Here is a 25645-nt window from a genome sequence, read left to right as displayed (position 1 = left end):
TTGGATCCAGGTGAGTGGGGAGGTGTGGGCACAGGTTTTGCACTTCCTGCGGGGTCAGGAGAAGGTGCCAGGAGTGGGGTGTGGGCTGGTGGTGGGTGTGGATTTGATGAGGAAGTCATGGAAGGAATGGTCTCTCCGGAATGCTGATAGAGGTGGGGATGGAAATATATCCATGGTGGTGCGGTCCATTTGTAGGTGGCACAAGTGTCAGAGGATGATGCAATGTGTACGGAGGTTGGTAGAGTGGAAGGTGAGAATCGGGGGGGTTCTATCCTTGTTATGTTGGGTGGGGTGGGGTTCAAGGGCAGTGGTGTGGGAAGTGGAGGAGATATGCTGGAGGACATCATTGACCATGTGGGAAGGAAAATTGCAATCTTGAAAGCAGGAGGCCATCTGGGATTTTCTAAGGTGGAATTGGTCATCCTGGGAACAGATGTGATGAAGGCAGAGGAATTGGGAATAAAAGATGGTGTTTTTACAGGAGGTAGGGTAGGAGGAGGTGCGGTCTAGGTAGCTGTGGGCTTGTCGTAGATGCCCATGGTTAGTTAGTCGCCAGAGTTGGAGAGGTCCAGGAAGAGGAGGGAGGTGTCTGAGATGGTCCAGGTGAATTTGAGGTCAAGGTGAAAGGTGTTAGCGAAGTTGATGAACTGTTCAACCTCCCTGTGGGAGCACGAGGTAGCACCCAATACAGTCATCGATGTAGCAGAGGAACAGGTGGGGGGGGGTGGTGCCGGTCTAACTGCAGAAGATGGACTCTTCCATGTACCCATATAACAACATTGCTGGGATCCATGCGGGTGCTCATGACTAACCCATTTGTTTGGAGGAACTGGGAGGATCGGAAGGAAAATTTGTTCAGGGTGAGGACCAGGTCAACCAGGCGGATGAGAATGTCAGTGGAAGGGTACTGTTTGGGTTGGCATGAGAGGAAGAAACAGAGGGCTTCGAGGCCTTTGTCGTGGCAAATGGATGTGTACAGGGACTGAACGTCCATGATGAAGATGAGGCATTGGGGCCGGGGCAACAAAAGTCTTGGAGGAGGTGAAGGGCGTGGGTAGTATCCTTTCTCAGCCCCCTGGCCCACAAGCCTCATTCCTGATGAACGGCTTATACCCCAAAAATGTTGATTCTCCTGCTCTTCCGATGCTGCCTGACCAGCTGTGCTTTCAGCACCACTCTCTCAACTCTAATCTCCAGTGCCTGAAGTCCTCAATTTCTCCCTGCTGCAATTTTTGAGCACCTTCCTCACTGTCCAGAATACCTCCTATTTTAGTGTCATTGCAAGCTTACTAATTATGCCTTGTACATCCTCATCCAAACCATTGATAAAGATAACAAACAGCAACAGGCCCAGTACCAACCCCTGAGGCACTCCCCTAGTCACAGGCCTTCAATCCAACAAACGTCCTTCCACTATTACCCTCTGCTTCATACCATCAAGCCAATTGTGTATCCAATTTCCCAGCTCCTGCTGGATCTAACCTTCCAGAGCAGCCTACCATGTGGAACCTTATCAAAGGCCTTATTGAAATCCATATAGACTACGTCTACCACCCGGTCCTTGTCAACCTTCCTGGTCATTTCATCAAAGAACTCTAACAAATTTGTGAGGGACGTTCTCTCACTCACAAAGTCATGCTGACGACTCGAAATCAGACTCTGTTTTCCAAATGCATGTATATCTTATCTCTCAGAGTCTTCTCAAGTAACTTACCTACCACAGATGTTAGGCTTCCTGGTCTATAGTTTTCTTTGTAGCCCTTCTTGAATAAGGGCGCAACACTCGCTACCAGTCTTCCTGCACCTCACCCGTGGCTAACGATAATGCAAAAATATCAGCCAGGGACCCCCAATTTCTTCTCTAGCCTCATGCAGTGTTCTTGGATAGGTCTGGTCAGGACCAGGAGATTTATCCACCTTCATACATTCTAATACTTCCAAAACCCCATTTACTATGATATGGACTGTCCCCAAGATATCACCACTAACTTCCCCAAATTCCCAAGTTTTCAGGGCTTTCTCCATGGTAAACACAGACAGAAATATTCATTGATGACCTCGTCCATCTCCTGCGGTTCTACACATACATGTCCACTTTGGTCCTTGAGGGCTCCTAATCTCTCCCCAGTTATTCTTTTTCCTTTAATATACTTTAATACATTGCCAAGAATTCTCTATCATCAATCCAGATAAGTGGGAAGTATTCCATCACACTCAGATGTGAGCCTTATAGATGGTGGGCATGCTTTGGAGAATCAGGAGATCAGTTACCCACTGCAGTATTTCTAGCCTCTGACCTACTCTTGTAGCCATTGTGTTTAGATGGCTAGTCGAGTTGAGTTTCTGGCCAACGGTAAACCCCCAGATGTTGATAGTAGTGATTCAGTAACACCATTGAATGACATGGTTAGATTGTCTCTTACTGGAGATGGTCGTCATCTGGCATTAGTGTGATGCAAATGTTACTTGCCACTTGTCAACGCAAACCTAGAAATTGTCCAGATCTTGTTGCATTTGAACATGGGCTGCTTCAGTATCGGAGGAGTTGTGAATGGTACTGAACATTGTACAATCATTGACGAACATCCCCATTTCTGACTTTATAATGGAGGGAAGGTCATTAACAAAGCAGTTGAAGATGATTTGGCCTTGGACACTCCCATGTTGACTATTTGTTTGTGAGATTAAATGTAATGAGCTAGAACCTCAACTACTCAGAATGTAGATCAATGACTTGATCAAAGAGGCCAAATTTGTGGTTACTACATTTGCTGATGCAAAGATAGGCAGGAGAGCAAGTCATGAAGAGGAAATGAGAAGTCTGCAAAGGGATATAGATAGGTGAAGTGAGTGGAACATTTAGCAAATGGAGTATAATGTGGAAAATGTGACCTTAACCAATTTAGAAGGAAGATTTGAAAAGAAGCATTTAATTCAAAAACATAGAATTTCAGAACTTTGAGCTACAGAAGGGTCTGGGCAGCTTGGTACATGACTCACAAGAGCTTGATATGCAGAAATGCTAGTTAATTAGGAAAGCAAATGGAATAATACATACAAGTCGAGATTTTTGTTACATTTTCATAAGTATTGGTGAGGCCACATCTGGACTATTGTGCACAGTTTAGATCTCCTTACTTAGAGAGGATGTAAATATGTTAAAATTAGTTCACAGAAGGTTCAGTTTTTGAATAACTAGGATGCTGCAAATTAAAATGTTATTTTAAGTTTAAATGTTGGACAGGCTGGGCCTATATTTATTGGAACTTAGGAGAATGGAAGATGATCTTCTGAAAGCATATAAGAGTCAGAGGGTACTCAATAGAGGGGAGGATACTGTGAGGATGTTGCCCCTTGTGGGAGAGATAGAACTAGAACTGACATTTTTTAAATGAGTAGTCTCCCATTTAAGACAGAGATGAAGGTTCATATTTCTCTTAGAATGTTCTGAGGCTTTGGAGCTACCTTCCTCAGAGAGTGGTGGAGGTGGAATCATTGAATATTCTTAAGGCAGAGGCAAACATATTCTTGAAAACCAGGGAGTAGAAAAGTGGGGTTGAGGCCTCAATCAGATGAGCCATGAGACCAGGTTGAGACCATGTCAAGTTGTGTTGAAACAATGGGATTCTGAGCAGGGGCTGCTCAATCTCAATGAGCAATGATTTGTTCAATGTTGAAGGTAAGGTAAGTTCACAGGCCAAGTCTTGAGCTTATAAAGGCACAAGCTTTGATTTTTGCAGCATTGGGGTAAAAACAGCAAGGGCGGGGGGCAGATAAAGCTGCAGGGAGGGAATGAATAGGAAGAATGTGTGTGTGTGTGTGTCTTGCAAGCTGCAATACAACTCAAGTGTCAAAATACAGTTTAAGATTTACACTCCAAACAACACAACAAAAATGATCTCTTATATATCCTGCCAGTATTACAAAAATATGGTCAATAGGGTAGATTGTGGCTCTGTGTAACAGTGTAAAAGGAGCAACAGTGAACTGACATCTCTATCATTAACTTCAGTTAAAACCCAGAGAGACACAGTCGTTGCTGACTTACTATCAGCTGGTTCATACTTCCACACAAAAGCAACAAATTCTTTATCACCCAAAAAAAAGCAGAAGATTAAATTTCCCAGTTCTGAAGAAGGGTCACACTGGGCATGAAACATTAACTCTGATTTCTCTCCACAATGCTACCAGACCTGATGAGCTTTCCCAGCAATTTCTGTTTTTGTTCCTGATTTCCTGCATTTGCAGTTCCTTTGGTTTTTATACAATTAAATTACATGCTTAAAGTTACTTTAAACAACATCATTCTTGAGATGTACATGACTGATTTGATGCACAATGCCAATTCACTTCTGAACCCATCCAAATTTGTATGCGCACTGACTGATTTAACGATTGCAATTTCATTTCTCCTCATTTATTGATTTCAGTGTTGGTTACTGGGCACACTCGCAACAGAAAGCAGAGAAGTCCCACTTATCTAAAGCCTTCAGAACCATTGGAAACCCAAAAGCGCTTCACAACTAAGTAAGTACTGTACTTTAGTAGGGGTAGTTATTGTCATCAAAGTGACAGGTTGTGCACAGTAGGATGTCCACAGTAGTGTATAACCCCCACTGTACATAGAAAGCCTGCTGAAAGTATGCAACCCATTCAATGCACTGAACATCTCACCAATGTGCAGATCCTCCATTTTACACACAGCATGTATAAAGTATGTAGATGGAGCATCTGTCAAACATATATATTCCATACTGGATACAGTATCTGATCAACATCAGATCCAAAACCAAGCCCAAGGTTTACAGAGCTGTGGTGGTTACTACGTTATTATATGGCTGTGAGACATGGACTGTCTACAGCAGGCACTCTAAGGTGCTGCAGCAGTACCACCAATCCTGTCTGGACAAGATTCTGTAAATCTGCTGGGAAGAAAGATGCACCACACTCTCCCCAAGCAGGTGCTCAAGTCCCAGCTCTGGAACATTAGGCGAGCCCTAGGTGGACACAGGAAATGTTTCAGAAATGCCCTCAAGGCCTCATTGGCAAGGTGTGGCATTCCCACTGACACCTGGAAATCATTGGCCCAAGATCGTCCAAAGTGGAGGAGGAGCCTCCAGGAAGGCGTTGAACACCTCAAGATTTGCCATTGAGAAAAAGCGGAAGCAAGTTGAAAACAGCGAAAGATGCACACTGCCACACCAACGCCCCACCCACCCCTTCCCACATTGACCTTCTGAGCCAAGTGTAACAGCCTGTGGTAGCCACGTCCATCTATACAGAGAGAAAGTGAGGACTGCAGATGCTGGAGATCAGAATTGAGAGTGTGGTGCTGGAAAAGCACAGCAGGTCAGGCAGCATCCGAGGAGCAGGAGAATCAACGTTTCGGGCATACGCCCATTCCTGATGAAGGGCTAATGCCCAAAACATCAATTCTCTGCTCCTTGGATGCTGCCTAACCTGCTATGCTTTTCCAGAACTACACTTGCGGCATCTGACTGCACGATCATTTATGGACTCACCCTGAGGGACCACCAATGATGATGATGATTACTGATCTCATGCAGTATATGCGCTTTACCCTCCACAGTATTCAAAACATGCAGGAGAAGGCTCCATCATCAATATATTGAACACAAGCATTTTGAGCCTCAGTCTCAAAGGTCTTGACATTCTTTGTCATGTTGAACTTCCAGACTTGGCCAAAGTAAGTTGGGCACAAACTGGAACTCTGTGAAGGTTTAGTATAAAACTCTTTTAACTTTGTCTTTTGTTCACAAAACAAGGAATCCTGTACTGTGTGTCCCTTTCACAGCCTTCCCAAATTATGCTGGCACTTTTCATCACTTGTGCAAACAGACTTCAAGATTTGTTTTTGTAACTCATATCCACACCCACCCACTCTTAAAACTGCAATACTTAGTTTACATATTTTCTCCTCATTCTTCCCAGCAAAATGAATCACTTCACACTTCCTTGCATTTTGTTCCATCTACCATATGTCCCATTCTGCGTATCCTCATGGGGTCTTTTACTACACTCCTTACTGTTTACTACAGTACTGAGTTACACGTCATCAGCAAACCTTTGAAATTATAGCCTGTCAATCCAAGTCAATCCCATTATTATTTCAGAAAGAGAGAGGAGGTCTCAACTCCAACTTGCACCACTTTGAAAAATAACTGCTCATCACTATTCTCTGCATGCTATCCCTTAGGCACTTATTTATCCAGACCACTTTAATCCCATTGAATTATTCAGAATAGAAAGAGCATGCATATACAGAGTGCAGAAAGCATCCACTTGCATTTATATCACACCATTAATGCAGTAAAATGAGTCAGGGTGCTTGAATAAAAGAACAATTGCACACACATTGACACAGTGCAGGGAAGTGGGCCAAGTGTAGGTATGTGTGCTTTTGGCAGTTCAGATTCGGTGGGCCAAAAGTAGTGCATGATTCTACAATTAGATGGCAGCACTTTAGCTCAGTGTTAACACTGCTGCCTCATCACACTAGTGACAATTCCAGCTGACTCCAGCCATGGGCAACTGTATGGAGTTTGCACATGCTCCCTGTGTCTTTGTGTGTTTTATCTGAGTGCTCCACTTTCCTCCCACAGTCCAAAGATGTGCAGGTTGGGTGGATTGGCCATGCTAAATTGCCTATAGTGTCCTGGGATGTGCAGGCTCGGTGCGATGCTCTTTGCAGGGTTGGTATGGACTTGACAGGCTGAATGGCCTGCTACCACACTGTAAAATTTCAATGATTTATGACTCAAAGAATGAAATTTGAATGTAGTATCTAGCGTGGAACTACCCAGTGCATCACACTCCACCATTGAAATGTAATTCCACAATAGACAGAGCACCATCTACTGAAGACACATCTTTAATAAACCCAGATACATAAAAGTGTCAAGAGCGCTTATCAAGAACATAAACTAGCACTTCGGTAAAAGCATGTACTGCAAGTGGATCTGAATTGAACTTCCTCATAGCACCAGTGAGGATGAAGCGGATAAACCAACTTTTCGACAAGATTTAATTTCTGCTCTTTCTATTAACTGAGAGAGAAGCTGGTAAATGATGGAAGGGATAAAGAGAGCTGAGAAATTGAGGACAGCCTCTCTGCAGGGGACAATGGGCACCACAGAACTGAACATTAGTTTGCACTTATGTTGCACCCTTTGATAAATTCCAAGATGTTTCACTGGACTATAATCAGATAAAAATATTGACAGCAAGCCAAAGAGGGGTGTGACTGAACGTTTGACCAGAGAAGTAGCTTGTAAATCGGATGTTCATCTAAACTCGAAACATTAGCTTCCTTTCTCTCCATGGATGCTGTCTCCAGAATTTGTTGTTTTCAGCATCTGCAGTATTTTTGCTCCAACCTTACATCAGGTCTTGTGGGCTTTACAATGGGGTATTGAATAATTAATTCCAGGAGAATAAAGATTCAGGATTATGGCGGTGGGGGGGGGGAGGAAGGCAGATGAGGCACTGGGCTAGAAGCTCTGAGAGAGAACCAGCTTCCTTCTATATTCCAGCCAGAGGTAAGGAGGATGAACACATGACCAACAGTGGTCAGGCAAGGGGGGTAGGAGAAGCAATAGAACATAGAAAGACACAGCGTAGTACAGGCCCTTCAGCCCTTGACGTTGTGCTGACCTGTGATTCTAATCTGATGCCCGTCTAACCTGCACTATTCCATGATCATCCAGATATTTATCCAATAACCATTTAAATGCCCTTAAAGTTGGCGAGTCTACTACTGTTGCAGGCAGGGCATTCCACACCCTTACTACTCTCTGAATAAAGAACTTCTGACATCTGTCCTATATCTATCACCCCTCAATTTAAAGCTATAATCCCTGTGCTAGCCATCACCATCGAAGGAAAAAGGCACCCTATCTAATCCTCTGATCATCTTGTATGTCTCTGTTAAGTCACCTTTTAACCTTCTCTCTAACAAAAGCAGCCTCAAGTTTCTCAGCCTTTCCATATAAGACCTTCCCTCCATACCAAGCAACATCCTGGTAAATCTCCTCTGCACCCTTTCTATGATCTGGAGATGCCGGTGTTGGACTGGGGCGTACAAAGTTCAAAATCACACAACACCAGGTTATAGGCGAACAGGTTTAATTGGAAGGTGGTTGAAGTAGCAGTGCTCCGAAAGCTACTGCTTCCAATTAAACCTGTTGGACTATAACCTGGTGTCGTGTGCTTTTTAACTTTGTGCACCCTCTCCAATGCTTCCAAGTCCTTCCATAATGCGGCGACTAGGTTGGTGAAAATGAGGCAGAGTGGTGGAAGGCACAGAGGAGGGAATACATGGCTGAACGATTTTTGTTAAAAAAAACATTAAAATTGAGTGTTTTTTAACCCTTCCTGTCTGGGGAGATAAATGAATGGAACAGTAGTGAGGATTAGTGCGGTGCATGGTTTATAAACCAGCAGCAGCAGCCCTGTTGTTTCAGTGCGCCCACGCCTAGTCCCATGTGATACAGACTGCAGAAATTGCTAATGATGCAATGTGCCTTTTAGCGATCAGCTCAGGCGAATTTTATTTTCCCCAATGCAGTTTTATCCGTTAGTTAATATATTGGAAAGCACGAGCGTAGCGGTAGACGGTTTAGCTGCAGGGACTGTCAATCAAACTGCTTCTAATGGTTTGTGTTCCACAGACTGGGAACTGGGAATCACAACGGGAATGAGAAATCTTCCAAAACGCTGCGATGACGGGTCCAGTTCATGGAGATTTGCACAGACTGGATCCCGGTTTGCTCTCTGTGTCACTAGCTGCAGCTGTCCCTGTTGCTATAAAGGAACACTTGCTGTGTTTCTTAAACAATAATCTCCGGATCCAGTGGGAGGACCGCCGGCACCAAACTGAGACATTTTACAGGAGACGGCAGTGCTGGGGAGATCACACAGAAGAATGTGTTGATCCAGGCGATTCTGCAATCCGCAGCACAAACAAAGCAGGGAGGTGTCAAAATAGTTTACAGCCCCGCCCCGACCTCTATCCCTGCACCACTTTCAGCATTTCTTCTCTGCTGCCATCCACAGATCTTCCCTGTTGATCCCTTCCTCACAATCTTCCCCCTGGTTTCCATAAACCCATACAGCACAGAAAACGCTCTTCGGCCCATCGAGTCTGCACCGACAATAGTTACCACTAAAGGCGCACTAATCCCAATTTCTTGTATTTGTCCCATATCCTTGAATGTTATGATATTTCAAGTGTTCAACCCTGATTTTCACCACCGCCTGAGTGATTTTGTTCTCAAATTCCCTTTGAATCTCTCACCCCTTAAAACTTTGCCCCCTCCTGATTGATGCCTTAACCAAGGGGAATAAGCTGCTGTCTATTCACCCTGTCCCCCTCAAAATCCAAGCCTATTTAGTCTCTCCTTATAGTGCAATTTCTCTAATCCCAAGCAACATCCTGGTGACCCTCCTCTGTACCCCCTGTAATGGTATCATATCCTTCCTGTGGTGAGGTGACCAGAACTGCACACCGTATTCCAGCTGTGACCTGGCCAATGCTCTGTGCAGCTCCACCAATACTATCTTGCTCATATACTGTATGCCTTGACTGATATCTCTCCACGCTTCAGGCTCTCTGCCTTTATTCCTGATGAAGGGCTTTTGCCCGAAACCTCGATTTAGCTGCTCCTTGGATGCTGCCTGAACTGCTGTGCTCTTCCAGCACCACTAATCCAGAATCTGGTTTCCAGCATCTGCAGTCATTGTTTTCACCGACCTGATGGGAGCAAATGTTCAATATGCCTTCTTAACTATCCCATTTACACACTGTGTCAACTTCAGGGATCTGTAAATAATTATCCCAAATTCCCTCTGTTGCTCTGAGCTCCCCAGTGTCCTGTCATTCACTAAATACTCCCTTACCTTGATCCTTCTTCCAAAGCGCATCACCTTGCACTTATCAGAGTTAAATACCATCTGCCACTGTTCTGCTCATCTGACCAATCCATCTGTATCTTCCAGTAATGTAACATTGCCACAGTGAACTAAGAATCATAGAGTCATACAGTTGTACAGCGTGGAAACAGATCATTCAGTTCAACTCATCCATGCCAACCAGATATCCTAAATTAGGTAAAAACAAGGACTGCAGAAGCTGGAAACCAGAGCCTAGAGTCGTGCTGGAAAAGCACATCAGGTCAGGCAGCATCCAAAGAGCAGGAATTAATCTAGTCCCATTTGCCAGCATTTGGCCTCTATCCCTCTTAACCCTTCCTAACCATGTACCCATTCAGGTGCCTTTTAAGTGTCATTATTAGATTACTTACAGTGTGGAAACAGGCCCTTCGGCCCAACAAGTCCACACCGCCCCGCTGAAGCGCAACCCACCCATACCCCTACACCTACCCCTTACCTAACACTACGGGCAATTTAGCATGGCCAATTCACCTGACCTGCACATCTTTGGAGTGTGGGAGGAAACCGGAGCACCCGGAGGAAACCCATGCAAACACGGGGAGAACGTGCAAACTCCACAGTCAGTCGCCTGAGGCGGGAATTGAACCTGGGTCTCTGGCGCTGTGAGGCAGCAGTGCTAACCACTGTGCGTCACAATGCCAGGGATCTAGGTTTGATTCCAGTCTCGAGTGACTGTGTGTTTGGAGCTTGCACCAGCCTCCACTTTCTCTGGCAGCTTATTCCATACATGCATGACCCTCTGTGTGAGAAAATTGCCCCATAGATCCTTTTTATATCTTTCCCCTCTCAACTTAAACCTATGCCCTCTAGTTTTCGACTCCCCTACCTAGGGGAAAAGATCTTAGCTGTTTACCCTATCTATGCCCCTCTTGATTTTATAAACCTCTATAAGGTTGCTTCTCAGCCTCCAATGCTCCAGGGAAAATAGCCCCAGCCTATTCAGCCTCTCACAACAGCTCAAACCTTCCGACCGCGGTAACACCCTTGTAAATCTTTTCTGCATACTTTCAAGTTTAACTACATCTTTTCTAAAGCAGGGAGACGAGAATTGAATGCAATATTCCAAAAGTGGCATGTTCCATGTCCAACACAGCTGCAACATGACCTCCCAACTCCTGAACTCATTGCACTGACCATGAAAGCAAAAGCATACCAAATGCCTCCTTCACTGCCCTATCTATTTGCGATTCCAACTTGCTGCATAACAAAAAAACTAAATTTTGTGCTGCTCCGATCGTTACAGGTCAGTGAAATGCAAATGAGGAAATTTTCTTCGTTTTCCCATTTCTACTGAATCCAATTATTTATTTGTGTGTATTTTAGTCATTGCTTAGTTAATATCTCCTAATCTCTAACAATACAAAGAGAGATCATAGTTTAAGGGAAGGGATGGCAGATTTAAAACAGAGGTAAGGAGAAATTACTTCTCCCCAATGGTCTTAAATCGATGGAATGTATTGCCCCAGTGTGTGTGTTTGTGCGGAGGACAATGAATATATTTAAGGAGATGGACAGATTTTTAATTAGTAATGGGTTGAAGGGTCGTGAGGAGCAGGCAGGGAAGTCAAGTTGATGAGAATCAGCCATGATTTTACAAAATGGTAGATCAGCTTTGAGAGGCTGAATTGCCTATTCCTGCTCCTAATTCTTACATTCCTATGACAAAAGCAGAAAAATGGATGCTGGAAATCTGATATAAAAAGAGAAATAAAAAGCTTTACTGAGCAGGTCTGGCAGCATTTGTAGAGAGAGGTATATTGACTCAGTTTCTCTCTCTCCACACATGAATCATAGAATCCCTACAGTGTGAAAATAGGACATTTGGCCCAAGAAGTCCACACTGACCCCACTGAAGAATATCTCACCCAGACCCATTCCTCTACCCTATTACTCCACACTTCCCCTGACTAATGCGCCTAACCTACACATCCCTGAACACTATGGACAAATTAGCATGGCCAATTCACCTAACCTGCACATCTTTGGATTGTGGGAGGAAACCAGAGCACCCAGAGGAAGCCGACGCAGACACAGGAAAATTGTGCAAACTCCATACACACAGTCACTCAAGACTGGAATCAAACTTGGATCCCTGGCATTGTGAGGCAACAGGGCTGACCACTGAGCCACTCTGCCACACTTTTCTAAGTATACAAACCACAAAGAAACACATGCTGCCAGATCTGCTAATTTCTCCAGCATTTCCTCTTTTAGACTCCAACTCCTTCCAGTTCCGATGAAAGGTCACTCACTTGAAACATGACCTCAATTTCTCCTTTCATTGCTGTTGCCAGGCCTGCTCAGAGTTTCCTGCATTTTCTGTTTTACTTCAAATCTCCATCACCCTCCATATTCTGGTGTGTGGAGAATAATACATTCACCTGCAGTCCTTCACCAACATGCCCTGCCTCTTGTCATCTCTTACCCAACAACAAGATTGTATCATGTGCAAAGATGTGATAGTGAGATTAAAAAAATAATGTCCCAGTTTCAGCTGGGTAAATACTGACATATTTATTACTCATGAGACTGAATCAAACTCAATAACTAGTAAAATGGATTTCAACTTTGGCTTCAATGACCAAATGGAGGTATTGCTTAAAATTCCTGGTCTGTACCAAATTTGGTGACCCCCAATATGCTACAGTTTGGTTAAAATGGTGACCCTCTTTTCCAGGAAATCAAGAATGATAACTTGATCACCAGCGGGTAACTTCATTGCCCTGTTCACCCACCTCCCGAAACCTCACCATCTTCAAGTAAACTACCAATACTTACTAGCCTGTCTTACAATATAATGGATCTGGAATAAGTTGAAAAATAGCTGGTGCCTGCAGATCTATACATCGTTAGGAATTAATATCTTCGAGAAGAGGAGTGGAAAATGGGGCAAAAGTCTGGCTTGGGTGGGAAATCTTTGTGAGTTGCTTTTCCAGTCAAATTTATGACAAATAGGTGGCACGGTGGCTCAGTGGTTAGCACCAGGGTTCCAGGTTCGATTCCAGCCTCGGGTGACTGTCTGTGTGGAGTTTGCACATTCTCCCCGTGTCTGTGGGTTTCCTCCATGTGCTCCGGTTTCCTCCCACAGTCCAAAAATGTGCAGGTCAGGTGAATTGGCCACGCTAAATTGCCCATAGTGTTAGGTGCTTTAGTGAGAGGGAAATGGGTCTGGGTGAGTTACTCTTCAGAGGGTCGGTGTGGACTTGTTGGGCCGAAGGGCCTGTTTCCACACTGTAGGGAATCTAATCTAATCTAAATGAAGCTCACATTAAGCAACACTGTTGAATTGGACAATATAAAAGCAGAGAATTTTCAGTCTTGTAATCAGGATCAGGAATGCTAACCTTGATGGATCAGATTAACCAGCTTAATACCAAGTACATTGTCACTGATTTTGTACCTATGCTAATGCAAGAGTAGCACGGTGGCTCACAGCACCAGGGTCCCAGATTTGGTTCCAGCTGCAGGCGACTGTCTGTGTGGAGTTTGCACATTCTCCCTGTGTTTGCGTGGATATCCTCCCACAGTCCAAAGATGTGCAGGTCAGGTGAATTGGCCATGCTAAGTTGCCCACAGTGTGAGGTGCATTAGTCGGAGGAAAATGGGTCTGGGTGGGTTACTCTTCAGAGGGTTGGTGTGGACTTGTTGGGCTGAAGGGCCTATTTCTGCACTGTAGGGAATCTAATCTAAGACATGTATACACAAAATAATGGTGTAACCTATTCACATCTAAGAATCTTCTCTATACTGTAGATTTGTGATCAACGTTAAGCATGCAGTTTTTACCATTAATCCGTATGGACTCATTACAACACAACTCTGGTGGTAGTTGGGACTTGAACCTGGACCTTCTAGCCCAGAGATGGTTCACAGCAACAGCATAGCAAGACCATAACCTTCAATCTGTATCCTGAGCAATGCAAATTTTAAAAAATAATTCAGTTCAATTTGTTAATGGAAATGAGAAGTTTTATGGCAATCATTCACCATTACCTGACAGTTGATTGCTGATCCATAATACTCAGTTATAAATCTTTGCCCTTGCACCTCACTCTCACACTTGCATTTCTAATCTGCAAGAGCAACTCATTGCAGTTAAACTCCTTATGATCATCCGCAGAAATTCCATCAGATGGTCACTCTGAGTTTTATGTGAGGTATTCCTTTGTGTAAGTGCTGAAAATACTCAGCAAATCTGGCAGCATTTGTGGAGAGTAATGGGGTTAATGCTTCTAGTCTGTGACCTTTCAAGTAACTGTATTGATGAAAAGTCACTACCCTAAAATTTTAGTTTTACTTGCGTCTCAACCAGCACTGTCTGACTTGTGGTATATTTCCAATACTTTTTATTCTTATTTCAGATTTGCAAAATCCACAGTAAATTTACTTTCATATTCTACACCATCATATCACTTTTTTGAATAAGCATGGTTCAGCATGTTGATTGCTTGGCTAGATGAGTCATATCAATCAGAAAGATCCCAGATACAAAAACGGAAATGGCTGGAAAACCTCACTTCTGAGGAAGGGTCACTCAACCCGAAACATTAACTCTGATTTCCTTCCACAGACGCTGCCAGATCTGCTGGGCTTTTCCAGCAATTTCTGTTTTTGTTTTTCTGACTTACAGCATCTGCAGTTCTTTCAGTTTTTAGGAAGATCCCAGGTTTTGTATCTGGTGGTCCGATCTCAAAAAAGCAACATGAAGGGTAAGCACTATTTGCCTCAGGGCTCCTTCGTCAAGGGGTCAAATAAACCCACCAAGATGCACACTCCTGGGACAAATTACCCTGACAAAGTTCATCATGGGTAAATGCTGGACTGAGAATAAGATTGGACTTGACTGTGAGGGCAAACAGAGTGGAATTACCCCGATTCACTGTCACAAATCACAGATGCCTTTCTTTTTGTGGATAACACCACTTGGAATTCTACTTTCGTCAGGAATTTTATTCCTTGTAGAGAAGAGGGAGGGTATAAAATCAGGGGTGAATGCACAAAAAAACACATGGTTTTGAATGGATACGTATTGCAAAGATTTTCTATTCACCAGTTCTCTAGCTTGTAAGATTGACCAGCAACTCACCTCATAATTATGCATTTTTCTGCTGACAAACTGGAATGAGCGCTGTTTTTGAATTAATAAAAACAACTGCACTAACTAAGCAAAATTGCTTTAAGGCAGAAAACCTTGGGTTCAGTTGTTCTGTGAGATACTTTATTCTGTCCCATGAGGGGATGGATAATGGAAAATTATTGGAGAGTGCTAGGGTGGGGGTGGGGGATGGATGTGCTCTCTTTGGTAATACATGTCTCGGAACTGGAGAGAAATGGGCATCAACATCTACTTTTTGGATCCATTCAAAAACCAGAGAATACTGGGATTTGGCTTTTGTCTTATACTTCAGATCTGCTCAATGTAAAAACTACAGCCCTTTAAAAAGGTTCACAAAATGATTCATTTTCTATTTGCCTCCTCTGACAAGTTATCTAATTTAATTAGCAGATTGAATTCAGACCCAGTTCCTTCGTGCAAACACAACATAATTATCCCTCATTTTGGAATGATTTTTCATTTCTGATTCAAGCCCAACATTGAAAAACAAATCACAAATCAAAATGGGAAGCTTACAGGAAATGGGCGGGTACTCATTACTATCATATAGCTATGCAAGAATAAATCCAAGGAATGTTGTATTAAGATTGGCACAAATACAGACTCAGCAGCTTCATGGTTTAAATTCATGCTTTCACAATGCCATTTAATGAATATTCTGGCACTATTGCGGCCATAAGGAAAATCAGGTGTAAACTATACAAATGTGTTAATCTGTGTTGAACCACACTCCAGCTGGATTTACCAGTTACCATTAATAATGACTTCATGAAGCTAACTGGTCAGTTGTGATTCAGACACATGCTATTCTAAGATACAGATCAACAATAACAGAGACACTAGCCACAGTACTGGCTTACGTAGACACGGCTCACACAAGCCCTACAATAATACATGAAGCTCAGAATATCCACTTCAATGTGGAAAATGGTTTCTTCCAATGCTCTCGTTTGTTTTAGAATAAGGAGGGGCTCTCCTCAGCTCCTTCATTTTCATCATGTAAGTGATGAACTAGAAGTAAAATGTCTGAGATGATGCAGAAACGTGATGTTTTTCCCTCATCCCAAAGAATATCAATCAAGATGGTTAGATGAGATACAATTACAACATTTAAAATACATTTTGACAGGTACATGAAAAGGAAAGATTTCCAGGTAAATGGGCCAAACACAGGGAAGTGGGACTAGTTTAGGTTGTGAAGCCTGGTTGGCATGGACGAGTTGGACCGAAGGGTCTGTTTTCTTGCTATGTGACTCTATAACCCTAAGAGCTCCAAGGTGTCTTCTACACCTTCACCCACTGCAGTATAGTAACAAGATGCTTCTTCAACAGCACCTTCCAAACCCACAACCCTTACTCCTATAAAGAAAAGAGCAGCAAAAGAATAGGAATGTCAATACCTGCACTTTCCTCTCCACTCCGTCCTGTTTTAGAACCGTATCATTGTTCCTTCACTGTCACGGGATCAAACTCTGGAAAGTACCCCCCTGAACAGCATTATAGGGAGGTGGCTGCACCATAAAGTCTGCAATGATTCAACATAGCAGTCCACCATTTCGGCTAATTAATGATGAGGAACAATTGTTCAGCATGTCATCAATACTCACTTCCCATGAAAAAAAGTGATGAATAAACAATATTCATTAGTCAACGTAGGCTTTTCGCCTTCCACAGATCTGAATCTGATCATTCCAGTTGCAGCTCACTATTGATTATCTGTTACAATTGGTAACAATCATATACCAAGAGATGACCATACGGAATGGTCAACAATAAGACTATATAGTGTCCATTGCAATTTCTTCTTCATGAGTTTTCTGCACAATATTAAAAATCACACATCAGGTTATAGTTCAACAGGTTTATTTGGCAACACTAGCTTTCAGAGTGCTGCTCCTTCATCAGACAGCTACATGATAGCTCCAAAAGCTAGTGCTTCCAAATAAATCTTTTGGACTATAACCTGGTGTTGTGTGATTTTTAATTTGGTCCATCCCAGTCCAAACACCACCACATCGTCTCTGCACAATGGCTGTTCTTTGGCCATTATTCATTGAATTATAGAAAAAACATGTTAACAGTTCTTTCTACTCCAGATATGTCATGAAGTCAAAAGGGGATCAAACTAGTGCTGTTGGTGCTAATCTGATCCATATGACAACTATCTAGCCAACGAGGGAATTGACTAAATTGTCATTTCTTTAATACATCCAAATTTCTCATTTGCATTTCATTTTAGTTACTAAAATATTATAAGTGTTATACCCCACCAAATGTTGGAGGATAGCTTTTCATTAAGCAGAAGAACTTGACACCAGCTTGAGTCTGAAATGGGACAATTGCATTCCGAAGCATGTTCAGTCTATACCTGATTGATCATTACATCCCAATGAACGGCGACAGAGTGAACATGGCCTGGTATATTTAACTGCTTTCCCTCACCTTATTTGTGCAGAGTAAATCTTCACTGATCTCTGATGGATTCTATTTTCAGGCAAGGCTTTTAATCTATTGCTGTAGAAATAGTTTTGTGCTATCTCATAATTCCAGCAGATCAAATAACGGAAATCTTACATTTGTGATCCAATTAATCTTTCTGCTTATGACTTCAGTGTATGCTTGGATGAGTTTTGAACTCTAATAAATATATCTGCAATTCACTAGATGTCAATTACACCCCGGGACAATGCTTCAAATCTTGTTTAATTCCTCCTGGTTTTACCATATTCTTCTATGTCATTTTTCTTTACTTTATTAAAGTCAGTTAAAGTGAATTCGACTCCTGGAATTTTTCATGTTGCCCTCCCTGTGAGATTTATGCCAACTTCCAGCCATATCTTTCAACAGGAAATTAATTAAATCCTCCAAAAATAGTGGGAAGGTATATTGTTAGTGACATTGCGTAACTTCTTCCCCATTCAAGATAACAGGCCTATTCATAATTAAAAATCACACAACACCAGGTTATAGTCCAACAGGTTTAATTGGAAGCACACTAGCTTTCAGAGCGTCGCTCCTTCATCAGGTGATGATCCGAAAGCTCGTGCTTCCAATTAAACCTGTTGGACTATAACCTGGTGTTGTGTGATTTTTAACTTTGTACACCCCAGTCCAACACCTGCATCTCCAAATCAGGCCTATTCATAGGAACAGCATTGAAAGTGGGATGACCTTTTTGATTGGTGGGCACAACATTTGCAATTTCCCCATGTTTTACAGCTTGAACATACTATTTCATTTAATTGTGCTGATAATGTCAGACTGGCTGATTTTTTCTGTAACTCCTGATGATCAAATGGGCTCTCACCCAAATCATACAACCCAATACCCTACTAAAAATAAGGCCCATTCATTCTGTGTACACATTTTAGACCACACGATGTCAAATAGAGGTAGGCTATTCAGCCCAAACAATCTGGTCCACCTGGCTGATCTGATAATCTTCAACTCCACTTTCTTACATTCTCCCTATAACCCTTGCTTTCCGACCTGATTCAGATCCAGCTATCCTCAGTCTTGACTACCCTTAATGAATCCAGTCTCAACAGCCTTCTATAGTGAAGAATTCCACAAAATTACAACTGGGAGGAGAAGTTCCTCCTCATCTCTGTCTTAGATTTGCCATCCTTACTCTGACATTATGACCACTGTTCCCCCAGACTCTTTCACAAGGAGCACCAACCTTTCTGCATCTACCCTGCATTCTTCTAAAGTCCAATGAATACAAACCCAACTTACTCAACCTCTCCTCATACGACAGTTGTTCCATACCTCGTATCAGCCTAGTGAACCTTCTCTGGACTGCTACTAATGTCAGTTAATCCTTCCTTAGATAAGAGGCCCTAAACTTGCTCCTTTTCTGAGTTACTCACATAGAATCATAGAATCCCTATAGTGTGGAAACATGCCATTTGGCCCAACAAATCCATGCTGACCTGCCAAAGAGTAACTCTCTCAGATCCATAACCCTACTCTATTACTTTACATTTACCCCTGACTGATGCACCTAACCTACATAACCCTGAACACTATGGGCAAGTTATTTTGGCCAATATGGGCGACACGGTGGCACAGTGGTTAGCACTGCTGCCTCACAGCGCCAGAGACCCGGGTTCATTTCCCACCTCAGGCGACTCTCTGTGTGGAGTTTGCACATTCTCCCCGTGTCTGCGTGGGTTTCCTCTGGGTGCTCCAGTTTCCTCCCACAATCCAAAAATGTGCAGGTTAGGTGAATTGGCCATGCTAAATTGCCCGTAGTGTTAGGTGAAGGGGGTAAATGTAGGGGAATGGGTCTGGGTGGGTTGCGCTTCAGCGGGTCGGTGTGGACTTGTTGGACCAAAGGGCCTGTTTCCACACTGTAAGTAATCTAATCTAATTCACCTAACCTGCACATCTTTGGACTGGGAGAGGAAAGGAGCACCTGGAGGAAATCTATGCAGACACGGGGAGAATGTGCAAACTCCCACACAGAGAGTCGTCCAAGGCTGGAATCAAACCCAGGTCCCTGGTGCTGTGAGGTAGCAGTGCTAACCACTGAGTTACCGCGCCACCCACATTATTCCATTTATTACTGTCTGCCATTTCACTAATCTATTATACATCTCTCAAATCCATTTAGATTGTTTTGAATGGTTTGATTCTACCTTGATCATAGAATTTGATTTGTTCAATAAATCCATTATTTTTTCTAATGATTCCTCAGGGTGTAGACCTGGTGAACAAGACCTATACTTATTGTCCACCTCTAGTTACCCTCAAAATCATGATGGTGAGTCATCTACTTGAACCACTGCAGTTCATGACATGAAGGGGCCCGCCCAACCCAGTAAGATCCAGAACTTTAACTAAGTGACAATAAAGAAATGGTAACATATGTCTAACTCAGGATCAAGAGGAATTTCAAGTAACATCATTCTTTCACACCTGCTAAACAATGGTAGAATGTGCAAGTTTGCAGGATTCTGTTGAAGAAGCAATGGTGGTTCACTGCAGAGCACTCTGTCGGTGATATAGCAAGTGGAAGAAATAGTTGCTTAATCTAACAGATGGAGAAACATTGAAGTAGACTGCTTTGACCCACAAAGTGTGATATGGCTTGAAGGTTTCTGCACATGCATCCGGATAAGTGGACGTTGTGCCATCACGTTTCTCAGTTGCACCTTGATGAAAATTTTTGATGAAGAGGTTGCTACAGAACACTGTCACGCAGCAAAGGCATTTATGTGGCTGTTCCATTGGGGTTCCTGTTCAATGATGATCTCTGAGATGTTAATGTGCTGCCAAATATTATCAAGGGGAGGCAGTTTGGCTCTTTTTTGTCGAGGGTGGACATTGCCTGATAGGGGTATGGCTGGAATTACTCTTGCCACTTATTAAGTCAAGTCTGGATTGTATCTAGATCTTAATGCTTGTTCACAGAGACAGCTTCATTATCTGTGAAATTCTGGATTGAGTAAAACACTATGCAATAATCAGTGAACATCCATATTTCTGATCTTATATCAGAGTGAATGTTAATGATATATCCATGTTAGTTTTGAGTTTTTAATTAAAAGCTTTAATGTAATTTTGTGGCCTAGACCAGAATGTCCATCCCTAGTTGTCTCAAGAGGTGGTGAGTTGCCTTCTTAAACTGCTAAAATCCATGTGATGCAGGTACCAATGTTAGTGCCATTAGGAAGGGAGCTCCAAGATTGTGACAGTGAAGAAATAGCCAAATAGTTCCAAGTCAGTATGGTGTGTGACTTGGAGACAAAATTGCGAGTAGTGAAACTCTCAAGTATCTGCTTCCCTTGTCCTTCTAAGTGGTAAAGGCTGTAGGTTTGTAAGGTGCTGTTGAAGGACCCTTGGTGAGTTACTAAAGTATACCTCATGGGTGATATACACCATGCAAAGGTGGTGAAGGGAGTTAATGAAGTGGATAAGGTGTCAATCAAGTGGGCTGCTCTGTCCTGGATGGTACCAATCTTCTTGAGTGTTGTTGGAGCTGCACTTATCCAGCCAAGTGGGAATCATTCTGTCATACTCTTGACTTGTGCCTTGCAGATGGTAGGCAAACTTTGGGAACACAAAAATTGAGCTACTTGCTGCAGAATCTCAAGCCTATGACTTGCTCATGGAGACAAAGTACTTATTTGGCCAGTCCAGATTTCTGGTCAATTTTAACCTGCAGGATGTTAATGGTAGGGGATTCAGTGAAAGTCATGGCTTTGAGTGTCTATGAACCTGTCCTGTAGAGATATCCTGAGATAGTGGGCCTCCAGCAACCTCAACTTCCTCCTTTTTTACTAAGCATCATTCCAAAATTAACCTCAGTTTTCCTTCAGAGTTCATGTTATCACATTTGGCCAATGCAGCTTTGAGATCAGGAGCACTCTCCCTTCACCATGTTACACTGTACAAAAAGGAACCATTACCAAACTAATGTAAATGATAAGGGTCAATTTCTTACAGATATTCCATGGGTGATGTCACTTGGTTACACCTAATATAGTCAACTTGCAAATAAATTATATTCCTGTTGGGGTCTCTCGGTAGACAATGCAGAATTGTGGGTCATTAATGGTTAGTCTGATATTCACATATTTCTTTGGCAATGGAGTCAATCATCACAAGCTGTCTTTAGAGTTGTAACCTCTTCGTACTAATCATTTGTTAAAATATAGTCTGTTCATCTATGACTTCAGATGTACCAATGGGTGCATACAGTAGATATCTCATGCAGCTTGATCAGTCGCATTCCTTTGATGGTCCTGCTTTTCTTCCACACACCTGAGTTTCCTCATTGGAAAGCCCACTGATGTCAATATGGAATGGGGAGAATGGAATTTTAAAATTAACACTGTGGTTCACATGAATCTAGGCATGTGCAGAAAAATAAATCAGAGAAATGAGAAAGGGCCTCCAAACTATTAAGTGGATCTTCTACATGGTCCTTTTAACATATTTTCAAGTTTGCTCATCCCCTGACAACACTAAATGTCCACTGTTATGGACGTGCCCTGGAAATGGTGTAAAATCTCGATAAAAGCACTTGGGGTTTTAAAAATATAGATGCTGTATCACCTGAATTCAATGACATGCTTTCATCCATCACAATCTGGTGACGATGGATGACAGGCTAAATGCTGTGGGGCTCTAGATTCCTTTTTCATGCAGTGCTGACCCATTGAATAAAAAAACTGACCTTTTCTGTATCTATACAAACAGGTGAATTCTACGCCAAGAAATACCTGGGTTCAATTCCACCCACAGGTGACTGCCTGTGTGGTGTTTGCCTCTTCTTCCCATGTCTGTGGTTTCCTCTGGCTGCTCCGGTTTCCTTCCACAGTCCAAAAATGTGCAAGTTAGGTGGATTGACCATGCTGAATTGCCCATCGTGTCCAGGGATCTGGAGGCTAGGTGGGTTAGCCAAGGGAAATGCAGGGTTACAGGGGACAAGGTGGAGGAGTGGGTCTGGGTGTGATGCTCTTTGGAGGGTTTGTATGAACTCAATGGCCAAATGGCCTACTTCTACACTGTAGGGATTCTATTCTATGAAATGTACAATGATTCCACCAATACCTGCACTCTAGTGTGTATTTGTGTTTCCCAATGCAATAAGAGAAATAGTTTTTCAGTTGCAATTTAAAAAGAACATAGCAGCTACATCATTGGCAGCACAAATGAGATAGATAACCAGAACTGTAATGTGTCTCACAGATATTGTTGTTGGCTAAGTGTTGGTCAGGAGAGAAATTTACAAATACAGCTGTAGGATCTTCTACATCCACCTGAGACATAATTAAAGCTTACATTCAATGCTTCGGCCAAATGTTGGCACCTACAGTAATACAGCACTGGCCTTGCTTGCCAGAGGCAGCTGGCATCTACCCTGCAGTTTCTAAACTCCTTGAAGGAACACCATTGTGACTCTGAGGCGAGAGTACTCCCAATAAGGAGGGAAGAAAAGGACAACAAGACACTAATTCAAGGATGCAATGTGATTTTCTCTGCAGCCTGTGGCTTTATTCGCTGTTGAACATTCAGCAAATGTAAAGAGCCTTTTTTTGGATCTTACTGAATTTCCAACTGTGTCTTTTGAAAGCATGGGGTCACTTCATAACCGAGGCCGTGCGTATGGAGAGCACAGCTCAGTCAAAAAGACAGTAGCTGAACACAAAAGCAAAGGGACAGCATGGTGGCTCAGTGGTTAGCACTGCTGCCTCACAGTGCCAGGGAGCTGGGTTCAATTCCAGTCTTGGGCAACTGTCTGTGTGGAGTTTGTACATTCTGCCTGTGTCTCCACTAGTTTCCTCTGGGTGGTCCAGTTTCCTTCCACAGCCCAAAGATGTGCAGTTTAGGTGAATTGGCCATGATAAATTGCCCACAGTGTTCAGGGATGGCTAAGTTAGGTGCATTAGTCAAGGTTAAGTATTGGGTGGGTTACTCTTTGGAGGGTCAGTGTGGACTTGTTGAGCCAAATGGCCTGTTTCCACACTGTAGGGATTCTATGACCCTGAAAAATGTTGCTTTAATATCGCAAATAAAATGCTGCAGATGCTGAAAATCTGAAACAAGCACAGAGAATGCTGGAGAAACTCACCAGATTTGGCAGCAGCTGCGGAGAGAGAAAAACACAGAGTTTTCAGTCCGGTATCAGTATTTTTCAGAACTGAACGATCATACCAGACTCGAAACCTTAAATGTATTTTCTCTCCACAGATGCTACCACACCTGCTGAATTTCTTGAGCAATTTCTAGCTTTTCTTTACTATTGCATTCTCCAGTTTATGTTATTTCCTGCTGTAACTTGCGACTAACATGTGTCTCCCCTTCCCCTCAATCCAATCCCAATATTGATACTGATATTTTCCAGCCAAGCTGCTCACAGATGCCAATGTACACATCTCTAGAACAGAAAGCCAGATCCCCCGGGTCAAAGGTAGCAAACGTGACCATTGCACCAGAACAACTCTTTGCACTGGGCGATGTGATTGACCAAGACCCTGCCTGTCACTGCCAGTTTCCAGCAAAAGGAACCCCTCCCTTTCTCCTGATGGTTTCATCCCCTGCGGATATGGCACCCGGTTAAATAAACAGGACAAAGCATTATTTCAACACTCACGGGCATTGCATCCCTCAAATTCCTGTTACAGAATCCCCAGACGGACAATAGACACATTTCAGTGCACTGCTGAACTGCCAAGTCAGAGATTCGTATTTAAAAACACATTTAAACGCCAATTTCAACCCTGATGCAACCAGACGGTCTGTGGCATGTGGCAACGGAATGAGACTGGGGGAAGCGACAAGCATCTTGTGCTAGGATAGTGGATGTACAGCGGACAGCCTTGTTCTTTTACAGTAAGGTACATTCGATCACCAACATTAATTTCATCGAGATCGTTCAGGAAGGCATCGTCCAACTGCAGCCAAGCGCCCGATCTGACATCCCAATCCCAATAACAGGGCTGGCATTAAATGGTATTGGACTCTGGCATCCTATTCGAATCTCGCTTTCCCCCTTACTGCTTTAGCCGGCTCTGTCTCATTTGCTTAGCAAATTTCTGCACGACATCGAACAGAGATGTTGAAGTGGGCAGGCAGGAAAATCACAAGGGGAGTGAGTGAATGCTGTCCTCTATCTGGGAGCAAAGCTGTCCAAGCGGATTGTGAGGGGCAGTCACGGGTTTAGACAGAGGATCTCCGGACCCCCAGCTGGGTCAATTCCGTACATTATTCCCCACCCACACATCGGGGACGAGGTAACGCGAAAACCAGCCAGTCACAAAATATTCACGGAGCCCCGTCCTGGAGCAACCAAAGCGTTTTTACACGAGGGCAGAGCACCGTGCAGCGAAGCCGGCTCACTGCCAGCTCAGGGAAAGAACAGTAAATGTGTGGGACTCACCTCCTTCTCCTCTGGATCCCACAAGAACAACCGAATGCATCAGGCGACAGCGAGAGGGGCGAAATACGGCAGGATCGGTATCCCAGCGACGCCCATCGGCAGCCGGCAGACCGTGCAGAGAAAGCAGAGGCAGTGAATGGAAAGGTTTATTGAGGAACACAAGACACTGATGGTAAGTGTTAATCGGGTTTCCTGTTTTTTTTTTGGTTGGTGAGGCTGCTGCAATGAATGGGACTTACCCGATTTCAGCATTCGGCTTTTAAACCTGACGTTGCTGACCATAGTGACAGGTTTAAATCCCTCCGACCCTAGGGCGCCCGGAGCCTGATTCCCCGGCACAGCCAGGAAACTGACACTGACACAGTGAAACTGGTACCCAGCGCTCGCAGCGAGCCAATCACAGGCAGGTATGCGCGCAATCTAGCCAATCGCGGGCAAGCTACTGACAGCTAGCCAATGTTATTCAGGTGCTGAATACATCCAGCCATTCACAGCACAATACCTCGCGTCAATCACAGGCGAGCGTCCGTGCCCTCTAGCCAATCATAGAGTTAGTAGCTGGTGCAATCAGGTGTAAAGAAAGTGTCAAGGGGAACCAATCAGAAATGCAGCGCCAGAGCAATGAGCCAATCAGGAGCACATGCAGGGAGAGGGTGGAATATCGG

At 43.4% G+C, this 25645-nt stretch overlaps 1 protein-coding gene across 2 annotated transcripts in view; it reads right to left on the bottom strand.

The window, feature by feature from the left end:
• The window catches only part of septin5a (septin 5a), a 128193-nt gene extending 102991 nt beyond the window's left edge, over positions 1 to 25202 (bottom strand). Inside the window, exon 1 of one of the 2 annotated variants that reach the window (XM_072587137.1) lies at positions 24981 to 25202. The gene's annotated coding sequence lies outside the window, so the exon portion shown is untranslated. The remainder of the gene's footprint in view (positions 1 to 24980) is intronic. The other variant, XM_072587139.1, reaches the window with a different exon arrangement.
• Positions 25203 to 25645: the final 443 nt, after the last annotated feature.

The sequence above is a fragment of the Chiloscyllium punctatum genome, chromosome 17 (assembly GCF_047496795.1).
Source record: "Chiloscyllium punctatum isolate Juve2018m chromosome 17, sChiPun1.3, whole genome shotgun sequence".
Lineage (NCBI taxonomy): Eukaryota > Metazoa > Chordata > Chondrichthyes > Orectolobiformes > Hemiscylliidae > Chiloscyllium > Chiloscyllium punctatum.
The sequence above is the reverse complement of the archived record's forward strand: the minus strand, read 5'-3'. Positions and strand labels throughout refer to the sequence as shown.